We start from the raw sequence: 8,441 nt of genomic DNA on the forward strand, positions 1-8,441 counted from the left end.
AGGCTCAGATTCACCTCTGTCCAACTAACTCCTCACACAAACATAGCTGTTCACATGAATACAGTGTTGGACTAGTGTGTGCAGGTTTGAGTGTTTTCTTTTAATAAACTGAAATTAGTTGAATTGAATGTCCTTGAATTTAGAATAAATATTACTTTAATAGTTTTTATATTAGTGTGTTACTTTTTTCTTTCCTTCTGTCTGTATCTTTTTTCTTATCTCTCTCTATTTATTATATAAACAATATGAGAGTGAGGTTGGTTGGTGGCAACAGTCGCTGTGCTGGTCGAGTGGAGGTTCTTCATAGAGGTCAGTGGGGAACAGTGTGTGGTGCTGGTTGGGATTTGGCTGATGCTGCAGTGGTGTGTAGAGAGCTGGACTGTGGAGAACCTGTAGATGCTCTGGGTGATGCTCATTTTGGACTAGGATCAAGACCAGTCTTAATGAAAATTGCAATTTGTACTGGATCAAAGTCTACAATTAAGAAATGTGGATCCATACAATTGCCTGACAAATGTCTTGATAAGAGTGCTCAAGTCATATGTTCAGGTAAGTTAAAAGTTTTGTATTATTATAGAAAGCAGATGTGCCAAAAACACTCATTCCATGACTATTTTCACATTCTTGTCTGGTAATTGACATAAAACCTGATTGAAACCTATGTAAAACCCAATGGCCCTGTGGAACTCATTGGCATACACAAGCAGTAGTCATAGCAATTCCGCAAGACCCCAAATTAACCTCAGGTGCTCTATTCAGGACAGGGCCTTGGAGGTGGAGACATATCCTCTTATTTAACTTTAAAATAATGCATGATTTTGTTGGTTTGTGTTTACTTATTCAGAAGTCAGGCTGGTTGGAGGTTCTCGCTGCTCTGGGAGGTTAGAGATACTTCATGATCAGACGTGGATGTCAGTGTGTGACGCTGCCTTTGACCAGCAGGATGCAGAGGTTGTGTGTAGAGAGCTGGACTGTGGGGCTCCTGTACAGGTGCTGGGAGCAGCTGCTTTTGACAAAGGAGACACTCAGATGTGGACACAAGAGATTCGGTGCAGAGGAAATGAGTCTCAGATTCACCTCTGTCCAACTAACTCCTCACACAAACATAGCTGTTCACATGAATACAGTGTTGGACTGGTGTGTGCAGGTTTGAGTCTTTTCTTTAAATAAACTAAAATTAGTTTAACTGAATGTCTCTTAAATCTATAATAAATATCACTTTCAGAGTTTTGTTTTCTTTTTGAGTTACTGTTTTCGTTCTTTCTGTCTGTATCTTTTTTTTGGTAACATTTAGTATAAGGACCAATTCTCATAATTAACTAGTTGATTATTAGCATGCCTATTATCAACATATTGGCTGCTGTTTATTAGTACTTATAAAGCACATATTCTGAATGACCATATTCTACATCCCTAATCCTAACCCAATACCAACTGCCTTATTAACTACTAATAAGCAGAAAATTAGGAGTTTATTGAGGTAAACGTCATAGTCAATGGTTTGTTAATACCGAGAATTGGACCTTAAAATAAAGTGTGACCCTTTTTTCTTATCTCTCTCTATTTATTATATAAACAATATGAGAGTGAGGTTGGTTGGTGGCAACAGTCGCTGTGCTGGTCGAGTGGAGGTTCTTCATAGAGGTCAGTGGGGAACAGTGTGTGGTGTTGACTTTGATATGGCTGATGCTGCAGTGGTGTGTAGAGAGCTGGACTGTGGAGAACCTGTAGATGTTGTGGTTGATGCTCATTTTGGATCAGGATCAGGAGCAATCTGGCCAAATCGCAAGTTATGTACTGGATCAGAGTCTACACTGAAGAATTGTGGATCAGTACAATGGGGTTCATATCTCTGTGATCATACTAAAGATGCAGGAGTCATCTGTTTGGGTAAGCTGCTCCAACGCCCACTCTGTTTTATATTACTCATGATCCACCTGCTTGAAAGGGGTAGTTGAACAAAAATGAGAACACTTTATTTACTCACCCTCATGCCAGACCAAACCAGAATGACTTTCTTCTGTGGAGCACAGGGTATGTAGGTTTTTTTCTTCTCCATAAGATCCAAAATAAGAAACTGAGTATGAGGTTTGTGCATTATGTTATAAAATGAAATAATAAAAATAAAATTTTAATTAAATATTCTTTTTTTTTTCTTCCCATTTTGGTGCTTTGACAGCCCCAGTCCTAATTCACTTGTATTATATTGAAAAGACTGGCCACGATATTCTTTAAATATTCTCTTTCTGTGTTCCACGAAAAGAAAGGAATTCATAAAGATTTAACATGAGGATGAATTTCCCCACAGTCAAAACACATGCAGGATAGGCACATTTCTTATCTCTTGCTACTTCAGGTGCCAGACTTATTGGAAACTCCAGTTGCTCTGGGAGGTTAGAGATACTTCATGATCAGATGTGGATGTCAGTGTGTGACGCTGCCTTTGACCAGCAGGATGCAGAGGTTGTGTGTAGAGAGCTGGACTGTGGGGCTCCTGTACAGGTGCTGGGAGGAGCTGCTTTTGGCAAAGGAGATGCTCAGATGTGGACACATGAGATTCAGTGCAGAGGAAATGAGTCTCAGATTCACCTCTGTCCAACATCCCTTTATAAAAACCATTGTTCAGATGATAATTTCCAGGGGCTGTTCTGTGCTGGTAAGAAATAAAGTAAAATGAGAGTAATATCTTTTTAATATTCTACATTTTACTCATAGTCTCTCTTTGTATTCTTCTGTGACTTAGATAGAAAGAATGTGAGGTTGGTTGATGGTAACAGTCCTTGTGCTGGTAGAGTGGAGGTTCTTCATAGAGGTCAGTGGGGAACAGTGTGTGGTGATTTCTGGGATTTGGCTGATGCTGCAGTGGTGTGTAGAGAGCTGGACTGTGGAGAACCTGTAGATGCTCTGACTGATGATCACTTTGGGCATGGATCAGGACCAGTCTGGATGAGTGCATTATGTATTGGATCAGAGTCTACTCTGAAGAAATGTGGGTCATCAGGATGGAGCATAAATGTCTGTACTCACAATTCAAATGCAGGGGTCATCTGTTCAGGTAAATAACTTAGTTATTTCTAAGCAATAACTGAAGTACTTCTAAGCATTAAGCATTTTTCCCCCCTACTTCTTGGCCATGAATTTGTGTTTATGCAAAGAATTATTGTGTTTTATGTGGAAAACTTTTTGTATACTAATATAGCTGTATTGTTACATGTTTTATCTGCATTACCTCTGTATTATGTGTGTTTTCTTTACTGTGCACTGTGCTTCATGCAATATAAACAGGTCATAAGCCTTCCAGACTTGCTGCTGGATCTCACCTGTGCTCTGGGAGGCTAGAGATACTTCATGATCAGACGTGGATGTCAGTGTGTGATGCTGCCTTTGACCAGCAGGATGCAGAGGTTGTGTGTAGAGAGCTGGACTGTGGGGCTCCTGTACAGGTTCTGGGAGCAGCTGCTTTTGGCAAAGGAGACACTCAGATGTGGACACAAGATATTCAGTGCAGAGGAAATGAATCTCAGATTTCATTCTGTTCAATATCATCACACAAACACAACTGCAGCAGTGACAATAATGTGGGCTTGAAATGTTCTCGTAAATAATCAATATTCAGGGTCTTCATTTATTTGTAATGTAAGATTTATTATAATCAATCTTAAAGTAATAGTTCACCCAAAAAGGAAAATTCTGTGATTCTTTACTCACCCTGAAGTTGTTCCAAACCTGTATGTTGCTAACCAAACAGTTGACAGTAGGCCTTGACATCCATTGTAATGAAAAAAGTACTATGGAAGTCAATGGCAACCATCGACTGTTCGGATACCAACATTCTTCAAAATATATACTTTTGTGTTCAACAGAAGAAACTCATACAAATTTGGAAGACTTGCAGGTTGAGTAAATGATGAAAGAACTTAAAATTTTTATTCTGAGAGTGTACCTTAAAATATATTATATTGCAAAATTTATCCAAATAAGTTGTTTATGTTTTGAGTTGTAACTGAATGGTTATATTTTTTTTTTATGTAATTTAAATATAATTTATAATTTTTTCAATCAACATACTGTATGTTATATGATAGAGATTGTTTTTATAATGGGCCTTGTAATGACAAAAGTTGTTTGTCCAGGTTACACTGATCTCAGACTGGTAAACGGCTCAGACTCTTGTTCTGGAAGAGTGGAGCTTCAGTTCCTCAAAGAGTGGGGCAAAGTGTGTGATGCATGCTGGGATTCAGGCTGGTAAACAGTTCAGACTCTTGTTCTGGAAGAGTGGAGCTTCGGTTCCTCAAAGAGTGGGGCACAGTGTGTGATGCATGCTGGGATATGAGAGCTGCTAGTGTCCTCTGTAGACAGCTGAATTGTGGGATTGCTGTGTCTGTTGTGGGATCAGACTGGTTTGGAGAGGGAATTGGTGAAATCTGGGCTGATGTGTTTGATTGTGACGGGAATGAAACAAAACTCTCAGAATGTTCCATCTCTTCATGGAGTCGAGCTGAAGGTTCTCATACACGAGATGTTGGAGTCATCTGCTCTAGTGAGGGGATTTTATTGAGCAAAAATGTTGAATACATATTGCAATATCTTGAAACATCTTAGTAAAATGCCACATCTCCTCAGATTCCCCTCTTGCTCTTCCTAACGGTCTGGTGCAGTTGTCTGGAGAGAGACAGTGTGAGGGGGAGCTGGAAGTTTTCATCCATCAGGTATGGAGGAGAGTTCTGCTGGACTCCTGGAGTCTCACTGAATCCTCTGTGGTCTGCAGACAGCTGGGCTGTGGCTCTGTGCTGAACTTCTACGGCTCCTCTTCATCCAGTCCTGAACACAGTCATGAGTGTGTGACGGGCTTCCAGTGCTCTGGGAGTGAAGCTCATCTGGGGAACTGCAGCTCTCCACAAACTCTCAACTGCAGCTCCACACAACAGTTGTCAATCAGCTGCCTTGGTGAGAGCAACAACATCTGGACAGATTCTTCAGTTGCTCGTGATCAATAATGTGTTTTTCTTTCTCTGAATATCAGGTCGCGGGTCCATCAGGCTGGTGGGTTCTGGGGGTGTGTGCTCAGGTAAAGAGTAGACTGTTGTATTTTTAATTAAACTTATTTTTTTTACATTTTGGGATTTTATAATATTTGTTTTCATTTCCTTCAAGATTTTAAGGAAATCAGGTTAACTGAGGGCTGTGAAGGGAATGTGGAGGTTTTCTACAATGGATCCTGGGGTAATGTATGTTACAACAAGATGGACAGAGACACAGCAAGTCTGATTTGTCAAGAGCTGAACTGTGGAAGATCTGGTGATTTTTCTGATTCAGTATCAAGAGTGAAATCAGCTACTAACTGGCTGGATGAAGTGAAATGTCGACCACATGATTCAAATCTGTGGCAGTGTCCATCTTTACCGTGGGGACAAAATGACTGTGATGGAGATGAAGTGGCCAAAATCACCTGCTCAGGTAAGACTGATGCAGACAAAATTCTGTGCCTGAAAAATTATAACAGCAATGCATATAGAATAAAATATAATTTAATAGTGTAAAATATATTGACTTCATTTATAATTACAGAACAGGAGAGTCATGAGTCCCCTCGTAGCTATTTGACATGCTCTGCATTTTCCTACCAGAGACAGTGTTCAGGTAATTTAATTTGATGGAGAGCATAAAATCATGAGAGCTATATGCAATGTAAGTTGTGCAATTTGATCTCAAGGCATGTAGCTGCCGCTGTTCTGACGTAACTCTGTTGGCCACAAATGTGTCGTCTTGTCTGTGAATTTAGATCATGTTCCTCTCAGACTGAGTGGAGGGGAGGGCCGGTGCTCTGGGAGGCTGGAGGCGTATCATAACGCTGTGTGGGGCTCAGTCTGTGATGATCAGTGGGACATCAGCGATGCTCAGGTGGTCTGCAGGCAGCTGGGTTGTGGAGCAGCACTGAGGGCTGATGGGAATTCAGTCTTTGGTGCTGGTGAAGGTGTTGTGTGGCTGAACAGAGTCGAGTGCAGAGGGAATGAGATTCACCTGTGGGACTGTCCTCTCTCCCTGAAAAACCACACTGACTGCTCCCACAAAGAGCACGCTGGACTCAGCTGTGCAGGTCACAGCAAAATACGAACAAATAATATTAATTTTAGATCATTTTAAGACAATCATGATTTTGAATGTGTTTGTGTATTTGACAGATTTTACAGATGTGTCAGTGTCCTCTACTCCTGCCACAACAACATCAGCTTCTCCTCCAATTTCTCCTCCAGTGCGCTCAACATCAGTCTCTCCTCCACAAACTCCTCCAGCAGTGTCTCTCTCCACCCCCCCAGTGCTTGTGATTGCACTGGGAGTTGTGCTCTTACTGCTCTTAGTGCCACTGCTTATACTGATTCAGCAGAACAGAGTGATGAGGAGAGGTAGGAGAGATCCAGAGACTGTCATATTGTGTCTTATTCAGTGTGTGATCAGTCATGTGTTGTGAACTGACAGCAGGTTTGTCTGTCTACACTCACAGCTCTCTCTAAGAGGAAACACAGGACGACGACTGAGGCCATTTATGAGGAGATTCAGCACAGACCCATTAATAGACACGGTCTTTTCACTCAGAGGGGTGAGTAACTGTCATAGTGTCTGATGTGTTGAGATCATCAAGGTCATCACTTTTTTCAGAGGGGTGAGTGGAGTAAATCACACTGATTCATTTGTGGGACCTTGTGTGTGTCATTTGAAATGATATAGGGTTAGTGTTATATTATACAAATGTTTTTGATTGTAAACATATTTCTAAGATTCTGCTTCCCAATAACAGGAAGTGTCATTTCTGAAGAACAGTACTCTGGGTATGAAGAAGCTGATGAGTTTCTTTCAGGTTAGAGGAATGAAATGTAAAAATGTTACATACAGAAACGTGAAATTAATTGAAACAAATTTACTTAGCAAGTTAACATTATTCAATGTTATATATCTTGAATATAAAAAATACAAACAAAATTTCCAATGTAGAGATAATAATAAACAATATTTAATTATATTTTTTATATAACAATTTTTTTTTGTTATTTTTAATGTTCATTGCAATTTTTTTTTTATTTTGTATTTTTTTTTTTATTATTATACACACCTGACTACTATAATGACGTCACCACCACTACAGGCCCAACAGGTCAGTGAATTTTGAACTGATCACAAGATTTCACTTAGTTAACTTACTGGGGCCTTGAACTGTAAAATCTGTTTTGTTTTTTTCCCCCTCTTTTGCTTTTAATTCATTTAGAAGAGCAACAAATTACACCCGAGAATTATGATGATATAATCACTGTTGATTTGAGACATCATGCTACAGGTTTATTTCTTTAATTATTAATATTATTTGACTATGCATGTATATTATGTGTATTTTATGATATTATTGTAAATTATTTGTCTTTTGGTTGTCACATTTTATTTTTCTTTATTTTGTTGCAGATGACGTATCAGAAAGCTATGATGATGTTCTCATCATAAGGCAGTTTTCCATTAATCATGCAGGTGTGGGTCACAAATTTAACTTAAATAGTCTGGTAAAGTGTTTTTCTTTTCTTTTATTATAGTGTTAAATTACGAATTATATAGACTTCATTATTATATAATAGTTTTTATATAATATATTGAATTTTGTGAATGCAGTATTATTTTTGTTCATTTAATGATTGACACATTTATATCAGAGGGAGGTCTGGAAGAATATGATGATGTGAGGAATTTCAGCGAAGATGTGTGAGATTTGTTTGGTAGGTTATTTTGCTTTACGTCACTCTGAATATGTCTAGTTTTATTATCTAAAAATTCTAATGCAATGCAAACATTTGTTCTTGCTTTCAAACAGCAGACTATGATTATTTGAGGGAAGAGCCAGAAAAACTGGGAGGGACTGTTTAATTCAGTGACTACACCCACTGCCTCACATCCTGTTATATGTTTTAAGTGCTCTACACTTAAAAGTGTTGAATGTGCCAAATGTTGAATGTACCAAATCAATTACATTTAGACAAAGTGTTCTGCTTTTACAATGAATAGACATTAATAGAAAACATGGACATCAATTCAAAACATGCAGCAAACAAACTGGAAAAATATACTGTAGAATAAATTCATAAAACAGACAGGGTGTTTAATTTGTTCTCTTGTATTGTCACATTTCTGTGATAATATTAAAAGCTCTATTATATCACTAAAGGTTTCCAGCTCAGGGTAATCATGCTGTGAGTTTCTGAGGGTCAGAAGCCCCTACAAGTCAAAAGGACCAACATGCTTTTATATACTTTTGAAATGAAAGATTATTGCACACAACTCTTTTTGTAAATGTATTTTAAATGTATTTATCTTATGAGTGCATTTAGCAAAAAAAAAAAAAAAAAGATTTTTTAAAATATTCAAATAAAATGCATTTTTTTCCCCCAAAAATTAAAAAAAAA

The 8,441-nt window shown here is 38.5% G+C and overlaps 1 pseudogene; it reads left to right on the forward strand.

The window, feature by feature from the left end:
- LOC107658714 (scavenger receptor cysteine-rich type 1 protein M130-like) overlaps positions 1-8,441 on the forward strand; it is a 17,138-nt pseudogene that overhangs the window by 2,562 nt on the left and 6,135 nt on the right.

This window comes from Sinocyclocheilus anshuiensis, unplaced genomic scaffold, assembly GCF_001515605.1.
Source record: "Sinocyclocheilus anshuiensis isolate Anshui unplaced genomic scaffold, SAMN03320099.WGS_v1.1 scaffold283, whole genome shotgun sequence".
NCBI classification, from domain to species: domain Eukaryota; kingdom Metazoa; phylum Chordata; class Actinopteri; order Cypriniformes; family Cyprinidae; genus Sinocyclocheilus; species Sinocyclocheilus anshuiensis.